This window comes from Chanodichthys erythropterus, chromosome 1 (assembly GCF_024489055.1).
Source record: "Chanodichthys erythropterus isolate Z2021 chromosome 1, ASM2448905v1, whole genome shotgun sequence".
In the NCBI taxonomy this organism is placed as follows: Eukaryota; Metazoa; Chordata; class Actinopteri; order Cypriniformes; family Xenocyprididae; genus Chanodichthys; species Chanodichthys erythropterus.
The window spans coordinates 25,271,476-25,295,575 of NC_090221.1; the positions used below are offsets into that span (position 1 = coordinate 25,271,476).

The following is a 24,100-nucleotide window of genomic DNA, read 5'->3' on the forward strand; positions in this document are numbered from 1 at the left end:
TGTCCTATTTCCTACCTCGACTATAATTGTAATTAATTATACTTGTTTAGAATAACAGCCGCGTTTGCAGACTTTATTATTGTTTAATTTAAGCTTTAATTAGTTTCAGTTTTCAGCTATTCACAGGTTTAGGCTTTTGCAGTGCTAATTTGCAAGTCGGGCCTAGCTCGTTTCAATCATGTGTTAATAAGCAGTATATTAATTGTGTGTGTGCGCCGTCGCGGAAGCGTCAGCGGTAGCGTTCAGCCTCCTCATTTGAAGACCGATTCGGGTAAAGACCTGCGACTCTACCTGCGCAACTCCACCGAGCAACAACACCGGTAGGCACTGAGGGGAGAGAACAACCAATGAAGCACAGACATACAACACACTCATTATACAGAATAATAAATATTAATATATGAGCACGGAGAGAATGACCACAAACTCCTAAGCACAAGGGAGAAATGCGAAAGAATATTTAATAGGGCTAATAATAGCTACTTTGATTACATTTACGAGCACTGCAGTCTCAAAATCAGTCTTTTAGAATAATCGTGTCGTCGCATTCAGATGGGCTGTATCAGTGTCCATACTTGATGAAATATGTGTGCATAACTACACCGTGCTGGTTAATGTTTGGTGCAGGAGAATGTGTGAAATAAAAACTTTAAACACGGATACTTTATTCAGTATATACTATGTGTCACGTGGCTAGTGTTATTAAACTCATCGCAGAGCTCCACACTGAAACTGAGCATATGCACGCTCAACCTGTATATCATAAAAACAATCGTATTTTTCATGTGTTCATATTTAAACTCCAGTTCTGACCGCATCGCGAGCAAAATACAAACAACACGTGCTGTGCTGAGGTAAACAGCGTACGGATTGCGTATTTGAACACAGCTAGAGCAGGCAGAGGTGAATGAACAGCACTTTTGTGACATTTGAATTCTCTGCTGTAATGCGATCTCACGCGAACATATTTTCCATTTATGCTGGTAGATTACAGCAAAACAATCAACATGCACACAAACCTCTGCTCTGCTCCCGTCGCAGGAAAACACATTGTGTGTAGCACTGAGGAAATGAACACCAACGATATGTCTCTGAATGACAACAGACCAAGGCAAGAGAAGTGATACTTCCTCATGCATAATACTGCAATTATAATCGTATGCATACTACAGTGCAGTGATTGGATTGAATGAGCTTTATGTCATGAATATATATGTCGAGAATCTACGTCAGCATGTTAGAAAGTACACGATGACGTCAGATTTTGTGACGTTGCTCTGACTCAGGTTTTCAAACAGGAAGACAGAAATCACTCTGAAAAATGCAAAAATAACTATTTTTCACTTATGAATAACATTAATGAGTACCTTTATTGTTTTTAATGACGTGCAGCCTATACATATCTGTTTACATCTCAAAAAAAGTGTTTTGGGGTTTCATGACCCTTTAATCGGCTCATCACCACAAGTACACACAAATCTGGCAACCAACTTGATCTCAACGCAACTGCATCACTGACAACATTCTGGTAAAACCTCTGCACTTTTCTGATCATTTCTTCATTCTGTCACAGACACGTCAGGTTCCACCTCACTCCAGTACCCACGCACCCAATCACCAGCATACTAATCACCGCCACCTGAAGCTCATCACATCAGTCATCAACACCAGCACTTAAACCTCACACTCACACACACTCACTGTCCGGTCTCGTTTGTGTTACACCAGTTGTAAACTTACCTCAAGGACGCCCAAAGCAATACTTACCCAGCTTCATCATCTCCTTCGTCTCCATTGTCTCCAGTTCTCCTCGTGTGCCTACCTGCCAGTGTGTGTGAGTGTTCCCGTCTGCCTTCTCCAGCGTCTCCCTCTCCATTCATCTGCAACGTAAATAAGGACTGTATTATCTCTCATTCCACCTCTGAAATCTTCCACCACTCCATTCACCACCCGTTTTGCTCTGCTGTATGCCCAATAAACATCATAACTGCTTTTATTCCTGCCTCCGGTGTCTCTGTTATAACAGAAGACCGGACCATAACAGCTAAGCATCAGCATGAGCCATCAGGACCCCTTTCAGGAGCTCGTGGACGTATTACGTCGAGCACTCACCTCCCAACCACCATCACCATCACCAGCACCCGCCGCCGCTTCCGCATCCACCGCCACGGCTGCTTCTCCAGTCTACACCGCCAGTCCCATGGCCAAACCGGCGCCCTACTCTGGATCGGCGGAGGAATGCAGCGGATTCCTTCTACAGTGTGAGTTGGTTCTGGAGATGCAACCGCACCTCTACCCCACCGACATGGCTAAAATAGCGTTTATAATATCACAACTGCAAGGTAAGGCCCTTCTATGGGCGGATTCTCTCTGGACTCAAAGAAGCTCTGTCGTTAAATCATACCCTGCATTCGTCTCTCACTTCAGAGAAGTCTTCGGAAAACCCCTGACCGACTCGTCTACTGGTGAGAAATTGTACAACCTTAAACAAGGAAACAAAAATGTTAATGATTATGCCTTGCAGTTTCGAACGCTAGCCGCAACCAGTGGTTGGAACGAACAAGCCCTCATCACCACCTTTCGACAAGGGCTGGAGCCCAACGTGCGGTTGCATCTCGCTGCATACGAGGACTCCCTAGGACTCGAACGCTTCATCCAACTCGCCATCCGCGTGGGTTCTCGTATGCAGTCGTGCCTCCTAGAGCACCAGAGCCAGCCACCAACCACCACACTCCTCCGTCGGTCCGAACCCGTCAGCTCCCCAGAACCAGCAAGTGAACCCATGCAAGTGGATAACTCCTGCTTATCTTCTACAGAAAGACAGAGACGGCTGACCCTGAATCTATGTCTATATTGTGGATTATCCTGGGCATGTAATCTCCACATGCCCAATTCGTCCTCCTCGACCCGTGGTGAGTGCCATCATTCCCTCAATCCGAAAAATGAAACCACTCACTACTGTAGTAAACCTTACTGCTGCTAATGCTTCCATTCCAGTGGTGGCGCTCCTCGATTCAGGGTCAGCAGGAAATTTCATCTCCGGCGCCCTCTGTCGACACCTCGGACTCAAGACCTCGCCTTCTCCGACTGTTTACAAGGTCCACTCCATCACGGGCAAACCCCTGAGTCGAAGAATGATCCGACGGGTGACTGGACCGCTTCAGCTGCAAGTGGGTATCTTCCACACCGAGAACATCCATCTGCTGGTTCTGGAGGAATCCACCGCTGACGTGGTTCTAGGGCGCCCATGGTTGGAACAACACAACCCCACCATCTCCTGGCGCACTGCGCCATCGATCTGTTGCCGGGTGAACCAGTGCCTAGGGGACGCATATACCCCCTGTCAGTACCGGAGGAGAAGGCCATGGAGGAATATATCAAAGAGGCCCTTAACCAAGGATACATCCGCCCGTCTATTTCCCCTGCTGCTTCAAGCTTCTTCTTCATGGCCAAGAAGGACGGAGGCTTGCGGCCCTGCATCCATTATCGCTCCTTGAACAAGATAACCGTCAAGTTCAGGTACCCACTTCCCCTCGTCCCAGCGGCCCTGGAACACCTCCGTGGTGCCACTGTGTTCACGAAGATGGACCTCCGCAGCGCGTATAACCTCATCCGGATACGCGAGGGGGACGAGTGTAAGACCGCCTTCGTCACGCCCACCGGCCACTACGAGTACCTCGTTATGCCGTATGGCCTGGTCAACGCCCCCTCCGTATTCCAGGACTTCATCCATGAGGTGCTCCGGGAGTTCCTCCACAAGTCCGTCCTAGTGTATATAGATGACATCCTTATTTACTCCCGGAGCTTGGCCGAACATCGCCACCACGTTGCGGAGGTCCTCCAACGCTTACGGCAGTTCCATCTATTCCTGAAAGCAGAGAAGTGCTCATTCCATCAGCCCTCTGTCCACTTCCTGGGATACGTGATAGATCACAGTGGCATCCGGATGGACGAGGGGAAGGTTTCCGCCATCCAGAACTGGCCAACCCCAAGTACCATAAAAGAACTCCAACGCTTCCTAGGTTTCTCCAACTTTTACCGCCGTTTCATCAAGAACTATAGCACCATCGTCAGTCCACTCACCAACCTACTCCGTCATCAGCCCAAGCCTCTGTCCTGGTCCCAACCTGCCAACAAAGCTTTTGAACACCTCAAGAAAGCCTTCACCACCGCTCCCCTCCTCGTCCACCCCAATCCAGACCTGCCATTCGTCGTTGAGGTGGACGCCTCCACCACCGGAGTGGGAGCGGTCCTATCACAGCAGCAGGGGAATCCAAGTAGGCTCCATCCATGTGACTTCTACTCCCGCAAGCTCAACCCGGCGGAGGTTAATTACGACATCGGGGACCGGGAACTCCTGTCTGTCAAGCTCGCCCTTGAAGAGTGGAGGCATTGGTTGGAGGGAGCCAACCATCCGTTCCAGGTACTCACTGACCACAAAAACCTCGAGTACCTAAAGGCTGCCAAACGACTCAACCCTCGCCAAGCCAGATGGGCGATGTTCTTTTCAAGATTTAACTTTACAATATCTTACCGTCCAGGCAATCTCAAAGCTGACGCTCTCTCACGTCTCCATGCACCCGAGGAAAAGAACGAAGACCCCGACACCATCCTGCCCGAATCCATATTTATGAGCCCCATCGAGTGGTCAGAAGAGACACTCCCCTCCTCCAATGCCTCCTCACGAACTCGGTGGAAGCCGGACACGACGCACTCCACTCCTGCACTCCGTTCACTCTTCACTTGGCACTGGTCACCTGGGGGTCAATGAGACCCTCTCGCTGCTCAAACAGCGCTTCTGGTGGCCAAACATGGCCAACGACGTCAGAAGGTACGTGCAGGGCTGCAGGGAGTGCGCCATCTCCAAGAGCCCACGCCATCTTCCCACCGGCAAGCTCCATCCTCTGCCCGTTCCTGAGAGGCCCTGGTCACACCTGGGGGTCGACTTCGTCACCGACCTCCCAGAGTCTGATGGTAACACATGCATTCTAGTCGTCGTAGACCGTTTCTCCAAGGCCTGCCGACTCATTCCCCTGGAGGGTCTACCCACAGCCATGACCACAGCCGAGTTAATGTTCAACCATGTCTTCCTTCATTATGGAATCCCAGAGGACATTGTCTCTGATAGAGGACCTCAATTTATCTCCCGAGTCTGGAAGGCTTTCTTCTCGCTCCTGGGTGTGACCGTCAGCCTATCGTCTGGATACCATCCTCAGTCGAACGGGCAGACGGAACGGAAGATCCAGGAGATCGGCCGCTTCCTGCGTACCTTCTGTCACGGCCACCAGAACTCCTGGAACCAGTACCTGGGTTGGGCCGAGTACGCCCAGAACTCCCTCCGTCAAGCCACCACTGGATTAACACCTTTCCAATGCGTACTCAGTTTCCAACCCCCACTGTTCCCCTGGAACGGGGAACCCTCCAACGTTCCTGCCGTCGACTACTGGTTTTGGGAGAGCGAGAGGGTATGGGACTCAGCTCACCACCAGCTGCAGAGAGCCCTGCGCAGGCGCAAGATGACAGCCGACCTTCGGCACTCCCACGCTCCAACCTACCAACCGGGGCAGAAGGTCTGGCTGTCCACCAGGGACATCAGGATGCGCCTGCCCTGCAAGAAGCTGAGTCCCCGCTTCATTGGCCCATTCACCATCCTGCGACAGATCAACCCCGTCACCTACCGGTTACAACTCCCTGCACAGTACAAAAGAATTCATCCCACCTTCCACGTGTCATTATTAAAACCTCACCACCCTTCTGTTCTTCCCTCCACAGAACCTGATGTGGCAGCCGTCGAGCCCCCCCTTCCACTCATCCTGGACGATGGAACTGCTTACGTGGTACGAGAGATCCTGGACTCCCGGCGCCGTGGTGGTCTCTTGGAATACCTGGTGGACTGGGAAGGCTACGGCCCCGAAGAACGCTCATGGGTCCCCAAGAATGATATCCTTGATCCTGCTCTGTTACAGGCTTTCCACACCAACCACCCAGACAGGCCTGCCCCACGACCTCGAGGACGACCACCACAACGTCGGGGTCCTCGGCCTTCAGGAGCGGGCCGTGGGAGGGGGGGTACTGTCACAGACACGTCAGGTTCCACCTCACTCCAGTACCCACGCACCCAATCACCAGCGTACTAATCACCGCCACCTGAAGCTCATCACATCAGTCATCAACACCAGCACTTAAACCCCACACTCACACACACTCACTGTCCGGTCTCGTTTGTGTTACACCAGTTGTAAACTTACCTCAAGGACTCCCAAAGCAATACTTACCCAGCTTCATCATCTCCTTCGTCTCCATTGTCTCCAGTTCTCCTTGTGTGCCTACCTGCCAGTGTGTGTGAGTGTTCCTGTCTGCCTTCTCCAGTGTCTCCCTCTCCATTCATCTGCAACGAAAATAAGGACTGTATTATCTCTCATTCCACCTCTGAAATCTTCCACCACTCCATTCACCACCCGTTTTGCTCTGCTGTATGCCCAATAAACATCATAACTGCTTTTATTCCTGCCTCCGGTGTCTCTGTTATAACACATTTTTCATTAGTCTCCCCATTTGTTCACCACCAACCCCTCTACCAGTTACCTTCAGACGAAACCTGCGCTCTCTTTCTTCTTCTCATCTTTCCTCTACTGTATCATCCTCCCTTCCCTCACCCTCACAATTCTCATCTCTGGATGTGAATACAACAACAGACACTTTATGTTCCACATTAACTTCATCTCTAGATAGTATCTGTCCTCTGTCTTCCAGGCCTGCACGTGCCACTTTCTCTTATCCCTGGTTATCTGATGTTCTTCGTGAACATCGGACCAAACTCAGCGCTGCAGAGAGGAAGTGGCACAAATCAAAAACCAATCTGACCTAAGTAGCTATCAATCTCTGCTCTCATCCTTTTCTGCTGAAATTCATGCAATTTCCACAACAAAATCAACAGCGCACGCACACTTTTCAAAACATTCAACTCTCTCCTCTGCCCCCCTACACCACCACCCACCTCATCCCTTACTGCTGATAATTTTGCTAAATGTTTCACTGACAACACATCTACCATAAGCAGTCAGTTCTCCGCTCCACACACAGAGAACTCAGACCAACCACACACACAGCCACACACCTCCTCTCTTCATTCTCCCCCCTCACTGAGACAGAAGTATCCAAACTTCTTCTCTCCAGTCATCCCAGTACCTGCCCCTCTAGATCCCATCCCCTCACACCTACTGCAAGCCAACGTTCCTACACTTTTACCAGCAATTACACACATCATCAACACATCTCTCCACACTGGCACTATCCCTAACACATTCAAGCAGGCTCGGGTAACCCCACTGCTTAAACCCACATTAAACACGTCTCTTGTAGACAACTACAGACCTGTTTCTCTCCTACCATTCATAGCAAAAACACTTGAACGAGTTGTTTTCAACCAGGTGTCATCTTTCCTCTCACATAGCAACCAATTGGATGTCAATCAATCTGGTTTCAAGAGTGGCCACTCGACAGAGACTGCACTGCTGTTGGTCACTGAATCCTTGCGGATTGCAAAGGCTGATTCCAAATCGTCAGTTCTCATTCTGCTCGATCTATCTGCTGCCTTTGACACAGTTAATCATCAGATTCTTCTGTCCACCCTCTCATCACTGGGCATCACAGGTACTCCACTTCTCTGGTTTGAATCCTATCTCACATGAAGGTATTTCAGGGTTGCCTGGAGAGGGGAGGTATCCAAAGCTCATTAACTGACCACGGGGGTTCCTCAGGGTTCAGTACATGGACCCCTCCTCTTCTCTATTTACACTACATCACTTGGTCCCATCATTCAGGCACATGGTTTCTCCTACCATTGCTATGCTGATAACACACAACTCTTCCTTTCATTCCAACCAGATGATCCCACAGTAGCTGCACGAATCTCAAGCTGTCTGGCGGACATCTCGGCATGGAGGAAAGAACATCATCTACAGCTCAACCTGGCTAAGACTGAGCTTTTCGTCTTCCCTGCCAATCCGACTCTAAATCACGATTTCAGCATCCAGCTAAGCACATCCTCAATTACCCCATCAAATTAGTCCAAAAAAAATTGGAGTAATCCTTGATGACCAACTGACCTTCAAAGACCACATTGCAGAGACAGCTCGGCCATGCAGATTTGCACTATACAACATCAGGAAAATCAGGCCCTTTCTAACAGAACATGCAACACAACTTCTGGTCCAGGCCCTGGTCATTTCTAGGCTTGATTACTGCAATGCACTTCTGGATGAACTGCCATCATGCACAATCAAGCCTCTACAAATGATTCAGAACGCTGCAGCATGTCTCATCTTCAACGAGCCCAAACGAGCCCATGTCACGCCTCTCTTCATCTCTCTGCACTGGTTACCACTTGCTGCTCACATCAAATTCAAGGCATTGACGCTTGCTTATAGATCTACCACAGGCTCAGCACCCTCCTACTTCCACTTACTCTTACGAGTCTACACTCCTACCAGAAGCCTACGCTCATTAAAGGAGCGAAGGCTTGTGGTACCATCACAGAGGCACGAAATCACTTTCCAGAACATTCTCATTCACTGTCCCTTGCTGCTGGAATGATCTTCCTGCCTTCAACCGGAATGCTGAATCCCTGGCAATATTCAAAAGACAGCTGAAAACTCATCTCTTTCGTGAGCACTTAACCTCATCTTAAAAAAAAAAAATCAGGCCCTTTCTAACAGAACATGCAACACAACTTCTGGTCCAGGCCCTGGTCATTTCTAGGCTTGATTACTGCAATGCACTTCTGGATGAACTGCCATCATGCACAATCAAGCCTCTACAAATGATTCAGAACGCTGCAGCATGTCTCATCTTCAACGAGCCCAAAAGAGCCCATGTCACGCCTCTCTTCATCTCTCTGCACTGGTTACCACTTGCTGCTCACATCAAATTCAAGGCGTTGACGCTTGCTTATAGATCTACCACAGGCTCAGCACCCTCCTACTTCCACTTACTCTTACGAGTCTACACTCCTACCAGAAGCCTACGCTCATTAAAGGAGCGAAGGCTTGTGGTACCATCACAGAGAGGCACGAAATCACTTTCCAGAACATTCTCATTCACTGTCCCTTGCTGCTGGAATGATCTTCCTGCCTTCAACCGGAATGCTGAATCCCTGGCAATATTCAAAAGACAGCTGAAAACTCATCTCTTTCGTGAGCACTTAACCTCATCTTAAAAAAAAAAAAAAACAACTACTTCTTATTCTTATCCTTTCACTTCATCTAATCCCTCTCTATTGTAGCTTTTGATACTCTGAGCACTGCCTATAACTTGTATTGTGAGCACTTCTTGTCTATTTGCCTTGTCATTACGACTCGCTTGTTGTATTCCTTTGGATAAAAGCGTCTGCCAAATGAATATATGTAAATGTAGTACTGCAATTTACAAATGCAAACAGAAAAAAACACAAAGCACATTTTTAAAATAAAAAGGCTCTTTAAAGAGAGAGAGAGACAGAGAGACAGAGGGAGATTTAGAACCTAAAGTAAAGACTTATTTTATAATTAATGTTACCTTCGCCTGTGGCTGAGGCTGGGGAGTTGCATTTGGAGCTGGAGACAGGAGACGGTGGAGACATAGTAAATACAGCACATTACTTGAAGTAGATAGCATGTTTTGTTTGTAAATGTTTCATTATACTACTAGTGTTACCTCCTTCATTGACAAATGACAAGCAGCCGCTTCTAATTTGCCATTAACACTGAAGTATACAGAGATAAATCATCACAAGTACTGATAACAGTATCGTTTGTCCTGAAGCTTATCGATAGTCTGGTATTGACCCAATTACGTATCAGTCCAAAAAAAAAAATACCGGTTCTCTGTACCCATCCCTACTTGAGGGTGAGTAAATTATGGGGTAATTTTCATTTTTTGGTGAACTATCCCTTTTTAGATTAGGTGAAATACATGTCCACAGAAGGATTTTCACCTTGGGAGAATGCATATCGTCGTTGTCATGTTGAAAAAATTCCCAACAATGCAAGTAATGAGGAGAGAGTAGCATCTTCTGTTTCAAGTTTTTGTATTACATCTCACAGTGGTGTTTGAATTCATGACAGCATTGATAAAGCACAACTCCCTCCCACCTTCAGCACTCATACATCCCTACATAAGAGCTTTACTTCACTGTGGGAACAAGGAACTTCTCATTGTACTCATCCTCTAGCAACACCATAACATTGTGGATGCTGTTAGATCCATTTTCTAGCTCTGAAACACTTGCTTGGTATTTCTCCTGCTCTTTGTTTAGTAAAAAAAAAAAAAAAAAATCACTCATCACTAAATAAAAGCTTAAAATTAAGTCCTGATTATTTCAGGGGCCTTGTCACAAGTCCATTCTTTTTGAATTTCTGTGTTACTTTTGCTATATTTTCACACTTAAAACAATGATTTGGTAATCCTCTTGTACCACTATCCTCTTTTGTGCTAAGAAATAAGTCTTCTGACATTTCTCTCCCAAGTGATTCCATTGTTGTCAGTGTTAAGTCTGAGAATGATTCAGCGGGCTATATAACACTTTTAATAGTTAAGAAATTACTTCTCTTTATATATATTGGGATGCCTGTCTTTACGTGCACATGAACTTTAATGACATCCCATTCTTAATCTGTAGGGTTTAATATGGAGTTGGCCCACCCTTTAAGGCTATAACAGCCTCAACTCTTCTGGGAAGGCTTTCCATAAGGTTTCGGAGTGTGTTTATGGGAATTTTTGACCATTCTTCTAGTAGCATTCATCCCAAATGTGTTCTATTGGGTTGAGGTCAGGACTCTGTGCAGGCCAGTCAAGTTCCTCCACACCAAACTTACTCATCAATGTCTTTATGGACCTTGCTTTTTGCATTGGTGCGCAGTCATGTTGGAACAGGAAGGGGCCATCCCCAAACTGTTCCCACAAAGTTGGGAGCATGAAATTGTCCAAAATGTCTTGGTATGCTGAAGCATTAAGAGTTACTTTCACTGGAACTAAGGGGCCAAGCCCATCCCCTGAAAAACAAACCGACACCACAATCCCCCCTCCACCAAACTTTACACTTGGCACAGTGCAGTCAGGCAAGTACCGTTTTCCTGGCAACCGCTAAACCCAGACTCTAGAGTGCAGTGGCGGCGTGTTTTACACCACTGCATCCGATGCATTGCACTTGATGATGTAAGGCTTGGATGCAGCTGCTCGGCCATGGAAACCCATTCCATGAAGCTCTCTACACACTGTTCTTGAGCTAATCTGAAGGCCACACAATCTGACTGCAGAAAGTTGGTGAGCATGCGCTGACCCCGCTCTGTGATTTTACGTGGCCTACCACTTCGTGGCTGAGTTTCTGTTGTTCGCAATTGCTTCGACTTTGTTATGATACTACTAACAGCTGACCGTGGAATATTTAGTAGTGAGGAAATTTCACGAATAGGCTTATTGCACAGGTGGCAACCTATGACGGTACCATGCTTGAATTCACTGAGCTCCTGAGAGTGACCCATTCTTTGTAAAAGCAGTCTGCATGCCTAGGTGCTTGATTTTATACACCTGTGGCCATGGAAGTGATTGGAACACCTGAATTCAATGATTTGGAGGGGTGTCCGAATACTTTTGGCAATATAGTACACACACACACACTAGTGATGCGCAGATCACGGTTATAGCCATGGGTGCTGTGGATAATCTGCAGGTCTGGTAATAAAAAATAACATTCAATTGATTGGTATGGGTCGCAGGCGGGTCACGGGCGGATAAGAGATAAATCATGAATGTTCTGACAATGTAACTCTTCAGGGAAAATCAATAAAGGAAAACATTTGCTGAGAGCAACTCCTTGTGGACATTAAAGAACACATAGGAAGAAAATCTACATGGGATATTGTTTAATCATTTTTTGTCAGGCACTAATTTGCAGACGCAGTTGCGGTGTTCACTTGTTAAGCAGCAATGGAGGCAAAACAAATCTGAGAGAAATTTCAAAAAAGGAGGATTAAAAAAAGGATAGGAAAGGAAAGAAAAGAAAAGTACCATGTGGCAGCATTTTAGTGAAGTAGTTAACCAATCAAGTGTTTGGGTATGTGATGTGTAATGGCTGTGAAACGCCGATAATAAATGAATAAAGCCTATATCCAGCCTTTGCTTGGGCTGAACGTGTGTGTGTGTGTGTTTGTAAAGTTGCGGTGACAGAAACAATGAAATTCCAGTGTAAATTTGAAGGGATTAAATCCTTTAAAGCAGGGATGGACCACTCCGGTCCTGGAGGGCCAGCGTTCTGCAGAGTTTATCTCCATCCCTGATAAAAACTCACTTGCCTATAACTTTCTACTAATCCTAAAGACCTTGATTAGCTGGTTCAGATGTGTTTGATTAGGGTTGGAGCTAAACTCTGCTGGATACTGGCCCTCCAGGACCGGAGTTGTCCATCCCTGCTTTAAAGAGACGCAATTTTGCCAAAGAAGACATTTTATTACTTTAAATAAGTTCTAAATTCATTTAAAAGCAGCCTAGTTCAGTGTAATATGTTAGCATATTATGACACTGAACACTGAGAATTTGAATAACTGTAATGTGACGATCGGGTGCAGGTCGGGTGCGGATATCTAAATCAGAGAAATTCATAGGTACATTTTTAAAAGCGGATTCGGGTGACATTTGAGCTGATCCACTCATCACTAATACACACACACACCTATATGTATATATATATATATATATATATATATATATATATATATATATATATATAGTGACGAGCACTCCCAGAGGAATCAGCGTCGCCCTGGCAACCAACGGAAAACACCTGCACTTCCTCGTCACCGGCTGATCGGTCACAGCTGCTCCCCATCAGCCAGCACACTCTTAAGGAGCACACGCTGCGCTCAAACAGCGGTCTCGAACCGAATGCAAGGCTGGTCTAACCCCTGTCTCATCTCTTTACAGAAAGCAGCGAATGATCGACAGCCCAGCCACTTTGGAGCACGTTTGGACACCCACTTTCACCTCAACTGGCTTGGAAGAGCACAAAGAGCACACGGGAAGCACCAGGCCACCAGAGAGCGAAGCCACACATTTCACCAGGCACCCCACAGTTCTCAATAAATCCACCCTCCGGGGGTTTTGATTTCACGTACCTCTTGTCGAGTGATTCTTCACCCCGTGACAGTGGTGGAGAATGCGGGCATAACGGTGAGGAATCACCGACAAGGTCACTGCTCCAACCCCTAATTTTTTTCCCTCTTCCTCTGTTTGTGTCACCAGCACCACGGAAGGCGGCGTGCGCGTCCCCGCGATGGAGGACGTCTTACAACGCCTCGCTGAAGTAAGCATCCGCCAGCAGCAAATAGCGGAACACCTCGCCACTCGCCTGGGCAGGACGGAGGATGAACTCGCCGCCATCCGGGCGGCCGCAGCCCAGCGCGTTCCGCTACCTGAGCCTCGGGCACAAGCTACCCGCCTTCCTTCAGGTCTTTGAAAACACCGCCCACCGAGAAAGATGGCCTGAAGACGAGTGGGCACGTGCGCTGGCACCCCTCCTCACCGGTGAAGCACAGAGGGCTTACTGCTCGCTCCCCGTGGCAAGTGCCGACCGTTATACCGAAGTTAAGCAAGAGATCCTGGCGAGGCTGGGCCTCTCCCCTGTGTGCGCCGCCCAACAGTTCCACGAGTGGGAATACAAGCCCCGGGTGCCAGCCCGTGCCCAGGCAGCTGAACTCAGCCGCATCGCCCAGCACTGGCTGCTGGAAGGGGACCCCACCGCAACCGAGGTAGCGGAACGAGTGGTGGTCGATCGCCTCCTGCGCGCACTACCTCGCGCCTACCGACAGGCCGTCGGCATGAGGAACCCACGTGACGTCCGGGAACTAGTGGAGGCGATCGAGCTGGCGGATACTGTCCATCACAGCGGAGCAGGGGACCGGCTTCCGCCATTTCCCCGGAGGGTGGTCCAGGAGCGACGCCCGCTCGAAGGCACCGCGCGACCAGTCAGCAGGCCGACGGTTTCCCCACCGCGAGATGAGCCCATGCCAAGTGCAGATCCACCATTGCCTCCGCGAGCCTGGCTGGCAGGCTGCATCCTTCACCAGCGAGTACCGGCGGGAGCCCCCGAAGCAGAGGTGAAGGTCGATGGAAGACGGTTCCGGGCCCTGTTGGACTCAGGCAGTGCGGTCACCCTCATCCAGTCGCGGCTGTGCACCCCTCAAAGCGGCCGGAAAAACTTCCTACCCCTTACCTGTGTGCACGGGGACACTCGCCAAGTACCGGCCCGTGAGATGGTCATTTCGTCCCCCCAGGGCACCTGGCCGGTGCAAGTAGGCCTGGTGAAAGACCTGCCGGTGGCCGTACTACTTGGAAGGGATTGGCCCGGCTTCGAGAAGCTGCTGTCCGCCTCTACTCAGCCTGCCAGCCCCAAGGGGAACCGTCGAAGACCGAGGCGGCCGCCTGGACCCCGCCGCCGACCGGCGCTGCTCGTCTCCGACAGTGGGAGAGAAGGTGAGACCCCCTCCCAATCTACTAATCTGTTTTATGATGTGTACCAACAGGCCGCTGGAGGGGGCTCTTTCGCCAAGGAACAGCGGGAGGACGACCGACTCAAACACTGTTGGAGCCAGGTGCGAGTCGTAGATGAAAAGGACGTCCTCCCCCGGCCCCACCCTCTCCCACATTTTGTTGTAGAGAATGGCCTGCTGTATTGTGTCGCCCAGCGTAGGGGGGAGGAGAAAAGGTTACTAGTCGTGCCTCGAGCCAAGACCGAGACCATTCTAGAACTGGCTCATTCCCACCCCATGGCAGGACACCTCGCTGCAGCCAATACCGCTCAACGCATCCGCGACCGCTTCCACTGGCCGGGCCTGGACGCCGAAGTGAAGCGGTTCTGCCAAGTCTGCCCGACCTGTCAAGCCACGTCACCCAGGACTCCTCCCCCCAGCCCGCTCATCCCGCTGCCTATCATCGAGGTGCCCTTCGAGCGGATTGGAATGGACATAGTGGGGCCGTTGCCGAAGTCTGCCCGGGGGCATGAGCACATCCTGGTCATCGTTGACTATGCCACCCGGTACCCAGAAGCAGTCCCCCTGCGGAAGGCCACCGCGAAGGCCATCGCCCAGGAGCTGTTTCTGCTGGCCAGTCGAGTCGGCCTCCCCTCGGAGATCCTGACTGACCAGGGAACCCCTTTCATGTCCCGGCTAATGGCAGACCTTTGCCGGCTGCTGCGAGTGAAGCAGTTGAGGACCACCGTCTACCACCCCGAAACCGATGGGCTCGTGGAGAGGTTTAACCAGACCCTCAAGCAAATGCTCAGACGCGTGGCAGCGGAGGACAAGCGGGATTGGGACCTCATGATCCCCTACGTGCTCTTTGGGATCCGCGAAGTTCCCCAGGCCTCAACTGGCTTCACCCCCTTCGAGCTCCTGTTTGGCCGTCAACCTCGAGGCCTCCTGGACGTGGCCCGGGAAGCGTGGGAGCAGCAGCCGGCCCCCCATCGTACCATCATTGAACACGTCCGGCAAATGAGGGAACGGATCGACCGAGTGATGCCGTTAGTCCGGGAACACCTCACCAGGGCCCAACAGGCGCAGCAACGTCATTACGACCGGGCAGCCCAACCACGGGCGTTCCAACCGGGAGACCGCCTCATGGTCCTGGTCCCCAGCTCCGCATGCAAATTTCTGGCCTCCTGGAAAGGACCCTACTCGGTGGTGGAGAGGATTGGGCCAGTCACCTACCGCCTGAGACAGCCGGGATGCCGGCAGGCGGAGCAACTCTACCACATCAACCTCCTGAAGAAATGGGTGGGGACCCAGGACCAGGTAGCTGCCCTAAGCCTCACCGAGCCCGTGGTTGTGGATGTCAACCCCCACCTTTCGGCTGCCCAGAAGACGGAGCTGCAGCACCTGGTCAGTCAGTTCCAGGATGTGTTCTCCTCTCAGCCCGGGCAGACCAACGTGCTTCAACACCACATCCGGACGGCCCCAGGAGTCATCGTTAGGCAACGGCCCTACCGAGTCCCGGAGGCTCGTCGGCAGGCTATTGAGGAGGAGGTCCAACAAATGCTAAAGTTGGGGGTAATAGAACCGTCCCGGAGTCCGTGGTCCAGCCCCATTGTGATGGTCCCAAAGCCGGATGGCACCCTCCGCTTTTGCAATGACTTCCGTCGCCTGAACGAAGTCTCCGAATTCGACGGGTACCCCATGCCTCGAGTGGACGAATTGCTGGACCGCCTAGGAAGGGCCCGGTACATCAGTACCCTGGACCTCACCAAAGGCTATTGGCAGGTACCGCTCTCCGACGCTGCCAAGCCGAAGACCACCTTCTCCACCCCCAGTGGCCATTGGCAGTACCGGACCCTTCCTTTCGGCCTACACGGGGCTCCCGCGACATTCCAGCGGATGATGGACATCCTCCTGCGGCCCCACCAGGCCCACGCGGCCGCTTACCTGGATGACGTCGTGGTACACTCCGAGGCATGGGACGAACATCTGAATCGACTGCGGAGGGTGCTCTCGGAGCTCCGGCGGGCTGGACTTACCGCCAACCCTCGAAAATGCCACCTAGCTCTCTCTGAGGCCAAGTACCTGGGCTTCCAAGTCGGCCGAGGACTCATTCGGCCGCAGGACAAGAAAGTCGAGGCCATCCACGCTGCCCCAAGACCCCAGACAAAGACCCAGGTACGAGCCTTCTTGGGGTTGGCGGGTTATTACCGATGTTTTATCCCCAACTTATCTTCTTTAGCCGCCCCCCTGACAGACCTGACCAGGAAGGGGCAGCCGGAGAAAGTATGCTGGACCCCGTCGGCAGAAGAGGCCTTCTCCCAGGTTAAAGCAGCACTTACGTCCTCGCCGGTACTCCGCGCCCCGGACTTTAGCTGCCCCTTCCTGCTGCAGACGGATGCCTCCGACACAGGACTGGGAGCAGTCCTCTCCCAAATTCAAGAAGGTGAGGAGCATCCGATCATTTACATCAGCAGGAAGCTGTCCCCTGCCGAAAGGAAGTACGCCGCCGTGGAGAAGGAAGCCCTGGCCATCAGATGGGCAGTCCTGGAGCTCCGGTACTACCTCCTGGGCCGCAAGTTCACCTTGGTAACCGACCACGCGCCCCTACAGTGGATGGCCCGCGCCAAGGACACCAATGCCAGGGTGACTCGCTGGTTCCTAGCGCTCCAGGACTTCCACTTTGAAGTTCGCCATCGGGCTGGGTCCGCCAACGCGAACGCCGATGGGCTCTCCCGGATCTGGACAGCTTATGCAGGTCTGTCAGGGGTCATTCCCCACCCTCCCCACTCTCTAAATGTCTTCACAGGACCAGAACGACGCTTAGGGGGGGGGAATGTGACGAGCACTCCCAGAGGAATCAGCGTCGCCCTGGCAACCAACGGAAAACACCTGCACTTCCTCGTCACCGGCTGATCGGTCACAGCTGCTCCCCATCAGCCAGCACACTCTTAAGGAGCACACGCTGCGCTCAAACGGCGGTCTCGAACCGAATGCAAGGCTGGTCTAACCCCTGTCTCATCTCTTTACAGAAAGCAGCGAATGATCGACAGCCCAGCCACTTTGGAGCACGTTTGGACACCCACTTTCACCTCAACTGGCTTGGAAGAGCACAAAGAGAACACGGGAAGCACCAGGCCACCAGAGAGCGAAGCCACACATTTCACCAGGCACCCCACAGTTCTCAATAAATCCACCCTCCGGGGGTTTTGATTTCACGTACCTCTTGTCGAGTGATTCTTCACCCCGTGACAATTATATATATATATATATATATATATATATATATATATATATATATATATATATATATATATATATATATATATATATATATATATATAATCTATATATACACAGTACTGTGCAAAAGTCTTAGGCACGTCAGTATTTTCACCCCCCAAAAAAGGTTTTAAGCCATTCAAAAATCTCACTGGATTATTACAATTAATGCCAAAATGAATGTTTGGAAATGTGAACGGATATTTCCTATTGACACACTAGAGCAAAAGATATAAATAACTGGCTTAAAACCTTTTTTGGGGGGTGAAAATAGAAAATACTGACGTGCTTTTTGCACAGTACTGTATATATGTGTGTGTGTGTGTGTGTGTGTGTGTGTGTGTGTGTGTGTGTGTGTGTGTGTAATATGAATCAATATGAAGAATGAATGAACGGTTTAAAAAAAAAACATGGTTAAAACTTAAGATGAAGACTTTAGATGTCACACCGCATGGCTCACGACTATTTCCCATATACCTTTGGAGAAAAAAATGTAGGTTTGATCATGTACTATATTAGTGGGTATTAACACCAATCTGTCATTCTGCCAATCCATCATTGTATGTTAGGGTCTAAGAATATACCTGAGTTCACTGGCTTAATTAACTAATCACTTCATTAAAGTACTTCAATATAAATGTGTCACTTTTAGCTATGCAAGTAATTTTCATCCATTGTCCCTGTAGGCAAATTAACAAGAGACATAAGGGATAAAAGTACCACATGCATCATTTAAGTGAATAGATGAGACAGAGACATTTATGGCACTCTTACCCTTCTTATCTTAAATAGCTAAGTTCACTGGTCATTCACTTCATTTTCAGGAATATTTAAGTCCATCCTGATCCAATTTGCATGTCAATTTCATCCAGTTTATGTTACAGTAATGTTAATGTTGTGTTGTGGATATTTAAATGTCGGTGATTAAATGTGCATTGATTGACTGCCTATGATAAACATAACTGAATACTTTGAATATAAGTGCTAATAGCAGCATGGACTAACCTACTACTTCTTGTAATCACAATCAGTGTTTTATTACAATATTCCCAGCATACTGTATCCTAATTCCTTCCTTTTCATTTTTTAATCCAGATAAATTATAAAATAATATCAAAATAACAATTATAAATACACACCGAGTGTCTCATTGCGTCTCATTCAAGTGGTGCCAAATCTTCCAGTTTTCCTCTGGAATTGGGCTACTTTAACATTTTTGCCACGGGTTGCGGGTTTCATGTCTGCGGGTTAAAGTGACCCCACATAACTTGATATTTAGCCCCTGGAATGCGAATTTTACCAGGAGAACCCCACCAAAAATGTGGATTTTAGAATGCAATTGGGCTAGTTTTGGTCTAATTTTGAGTAGCAATTGGGCAGGTTTTGCTGTGAAAACCTGGCAACCCTGCATTCATGTGATCAAATAAAATGACATATTTAATTGGATAACATCATCCTAACATCTGCCACTGTTAGTCCCCAGATAGGGATTTAAAGAAACATTATTTTATTTTATTATTTATATTTTTATAAATTTTATTTTAATATATCAAATCCAATATACAAATGTTATTATAAGAGGGACGATAGAGCCACACACCATCTACAGAGGCACCCTCACCCTTTATGGAGTTATGCTACCAAATCATGTCACTAAATGCACTGCAAGGAGTCAAATCAAGTCACCTTTATTTATATAGCACTTTTTACAATGCAGATTGTGTCAAAGCAGCTTTACAGTCATAGAGAGAACATAATTGAGGCTGTACAGTAGCTCTAGAAGAAAATGGTGTTATTGTCCAGCTTAAGTAAGTTCAGTATTGAGTTGTAAAAATACGCATTACGTTGTAAAAATCATCAGTTATTAATTTAGTTCATTTACCTATACAGCAACTCTGGAAAAAACAGTGATGTCATCGTCCAGCTCAGATCAGTTTGCATACAATGGTATCAATGCAGGCAGATCAAAAACATTACTGAATTTCAAGTGTCCCCAACTAAGCAAGCCAGAGGCAACAGTAGCAAGGAACCCAAACTCCATCAGGAGGCAAGGAATGACAGAGGAGCAAGAAGCAAGAATACATAGGTGACCTCCCACTTAAATTCTTCTCTTATTTCACCTATGGCACATTTTTAAATACCTTGTGTAATCAAAATTGAAGATTGTTATTCATCTATATCATAGTATACTTAGTTTACTTCTAAATATTAATTTTTTTTTTTTTTAGAAGATACAGATTTAAACAGTCTCTTTCTACCAGCTATAAAATTACCCAGGGAAAAACATGTCACATGGAGACTGAGATTAAAAAAAAAAAAAAAAGCTCAGACTTCATATTCAATCTTAAAGGGGCTCTATATAAGATTTTTACTTTAATAAAGCATAAAAATACCCCTATATGTTTGCAGATATTTAGGAAACATGCTAAGTTTACCTACTTGTTTCTCTGAAAGACAATGCTACAGCCAGATATTCTGCTTAGAAATGTGCGTTCCATGTGGGAATGTCTGTCTTTGTTTTGGTATGTGCGAAACCGTGTGTTGCCAGTTTATCCAATAGTATTTCGACATCACAGGTTGCCAGTTGGCGGAAAAAAGCGCGTATTGCAACCATGGAAACCAGCAAACAAACTGGGTCAGAGAATCGCAGATTCTACCTGACCTAAAAAGCCTCTGAATCCATCTAAATATTTCTATGAACAACAGCATAATAAATGAACTCATCAGCTTACAGTGTGTAAGTCTCCTCAGCTTTCATTGTCAAATGCGCTCCCTATTGTTGCTGGCAACACGCGTCTTTGAACGAGGGGGCGGGGCAAACAATATTTTGAATTTGGACTGTAGTACCTATTTTGAACACTGGCTGTCATTATTACATAGAGCCCCTTTAAATAACTCTGAAGAAAATTGTGTTAATTAAACCACTTCATGGAGACTCAATGTATTTATTGCTTTATTAATATTTATTAATAATTTCTTGATTAACAAAACTCTATAGAGTATATAGTTTATTCCATTTAACATATGTTTCACTTGAGCGCCTTTGTCCTCGAATTTCCTCCTTGTAATCTTTCCTTTCATCCTAAGAGGATGAATGTGAGTAAAGGGCATTTTAAATCTGAGAAGCACTGAATAAAGAGCAAGGCTGGCAATCAGGCCAGCTGTCTCTAATTGTCCTCTTAATTGGCTTTAATTAATTAGAGGAAATTACTTCTTCAAACACCGTCACTGTGTACTGTCAGAGTATGTGCTGCATTCGACGAAGAATTGTTTACACCTGCTATTAAGATGCATTTTACTTGATCAATGACAAGTGGTAGAGAGAGGCATGTGTGTCTTATGTGTCCACTTTGTGACACCTTTCTTTGAGGGAAGGATCTCTGATTCCCTCACCACATACTGTACATCAGCAGGATGGTGAAAGTCTGATGTGCTCAAATATGATATGATATATAGAGTGATAATATGTCCCACCACACAGTCCACATGTTGTCTTTGAATTGAATCTCTAGCCCAAACCAAGAAGAGGCACCTGGTTTCCCTGGCTAATCAGCCATGGCAATGTTTGTTTGTTTCTTTGTTTCTTTCTTTCTTTTTTAATTTTGTCCTTATTACATAATCTGGGTGTTCTAGCAGGCTTGCTGGGCTGAGTTTAAATCTCAGATTTTGACGGACTTTCCCTCAACACATCCCCAATGTTGGTAGTCCTTTGCACCTGTTCAAACACATACAATTTACTCTACGAATGCAACATGACATGCATTTTAAACCACCTCTGAATGGGGTTGAAAGTGGATAATTTTAAAATGTTTTGGACCCCACTGCACATGCATTTAGGAAAAGTCTACTTGTGATCAGATCAACCACATGTATTTTAATAGATGTGAATGGGGCCAGGCGCACATTTAATATAAGGTGTCTTTTACTACTATATACTTACAGAAAAAAATATATATATAATGTACTTATTGTTCATGTAGTATTGCAAAACATTTTTGTTGCCATTGAGGTGGAATGCGGGTAAGGTTAGGGAAAAGTTTTGATAGTATGGGTAAGTACAAAAATATGTATGAACACAATAAGTTCATTGTATCAAATGACTAACTTAAATCTTACTACAGGTTTAGGGAGTTTGGGATGGCATACAACCTACTATTTTGGTAGTAGTATGCAGTATATAGTGCATATAATGCATATATTTTTTTTTCTGTAAGGCTAGTTTCCTGATTAAACTGAAGCCAGGAAAAAACACCACTTAATAAAACAGCAAATATACAAACCTGAGAGCAGAGATCCACAAATAAAAGGAACAGGAGGAACATCATTTTGGAGCATTTAATTACAGTTCATCAATGACTTTGCATGCTTTATTAAAGGGTTAGTTCACCCAAAAATGAAAATTAAGCAATTTATTAATCACCCTTAAATCGTTCCACACCCGTAAGACCTTCGTTCATCTTCGGAACACAAATTAAGATATTTTTGATAAAGTCTCAAAAAAAGGCTCAGTGAGGCCTCTATTGCCACCAATAACACTCCTTTTTTCAATGCCCAGAAAGCTACTAAAAACATATTTAAAACAGTTCATGTGACTACAGTGCTTCAACTTTAATGTTATAAAGTAATGAGAATACTTTTTGTGCACCAAAAATAACAAAATAGCGACTTTATTCAACAATATCTAGTGATGGGCGATTTCAAAGCTTTACAAATCTTTTGTTTCGATTCAATGGTTCGGAGCGTGTATCAAACTGCCAAAGTCATGTGAACTATTGAAGTTTCAAAACACTTGTGACATAACGAAGCCTCGTTTACTGAAATCATGTGATTTTGGCGCTCTGAATCACTGATTCGAAACAAATGATTCATAAAGCTTCGAAACTTCATGAACTATCGTTTTTAAATCACCCATCGCTAGATATTATGGTATAAAGTCGCTATTTTTCTATTTTTGGCGCACAAAAAGTATTCTCTTTGCTTTATAATATTAAGGTTAAACTACTGTACTCACGTGAACTGTTTTAAATATGTTTTTAGTAGCTTTCTGGGCATTGAAAAAGGGAGTGTTGTTGCTTATCGTTCACAGGTTTGGGGCCAGTGAGTTTTTTTTTTTTTTTTTTAATAAATGAAAGAAATCAATACTTTTATTCAGCAAGGATGCATTAAAATGATAAAAAGTGACAGTAAAGACATTTATAATGTTACAAAAGATTTCTATTTCAAATAAGTGCTGTTGTTCTGAACTTTCTATTCATCAAAGAATTCTGAAATAAAACTGAACACAGCTGTTTTCAACATTGATAAAAAAAAATAAAATAAAAATCTTGAGCAGTAAATCAGCATATTGGAATCATTTCTGAAGGATCATGTGACACTGAAGAAAGGAGTAATCATGCTGAAAATTCAGCTTTACCAACACAGAAAAAACATGGCAGATCAAGATCATGATAGATCATAATACTAAATAAACACCTTAATGGGTCATAAAAATATGAGAAAAAAAAAATAAAAAATGTATTAGTACTTTGGCGGGGTAAAGAGCCCACCTCCACGGTCATGAAGATCCAGCACATGATTGGCCAAGGAATCATCTCAATGACGAAGCCAGAGCACACCATTCATGCTGCAAAAGTGGAGATCTGATGCGTGATTGGCCAGGGAACTCTAACAAAGATGAAGCCTGATAATGCCATTCGCTAAGCAAAGATGAAGATACCACGCACAACTGACCGAGGAACTCTGACAAAGATGAAGCCTGAAAATGCCATTCACTCAGTAAAGATGGAGGAGCTCACGCTGATTGGCCATCGTGAGACAGCTGCATGACTGCAGGTACCGGTACTTCACTTGCAACATTTTGCAATGTTCCTCTTCCGTTCAGATTAGAACATCAAACAGGTTCTCCCCACTCAGTGATGCACCCACTGAGAATTCTGTTGAAAGTGCCCTAGTAATTGCCAATTCTATTACAAAGAAAGTGAAAATAGAGACACCAGCCACCATAGTCACATGTTTGCCGGGAGCCAGAGCACCTGACATCAAAGCAAATTTAAAAGTGCTGGCTAATGCTAATCATAAATACTCTAAGAATATTATTCATGCCAGCACAAATGATGACCGACTTCGCCAGTCGGAGATCACTAAAATTAACATTAAAGAGGGGTGTGAAGTATGATGTCAGAAAAAGTAATTTGCTCTGGTCCCCTTCCTGTCTTTCGGAGTGATGAGATAGTTAGCAGATTGTCATCACTCAATGGATGACTGTCTAAGTGGTGTCTGCAGAATAATATAGGTTTCATAGATGACTGGAAATGTTT

At 46.7% G+C, this 24,100-nt stretch overlaps 1 protein-coding gene across 1 annotated transcript in view; it reads right to left on the reverse strand.

Annotated features, from left to right (window-relative positions):
- Nucleotides 1-24,100, reverse strand: part of il1rapl2 (interleukin 1 receptor accessory protein-like 2) — a 347,852-nt gene that overhangs the window by 237,495 nt on the left and 86,257 nt on the right. The window lies entirely within an intron of this gene.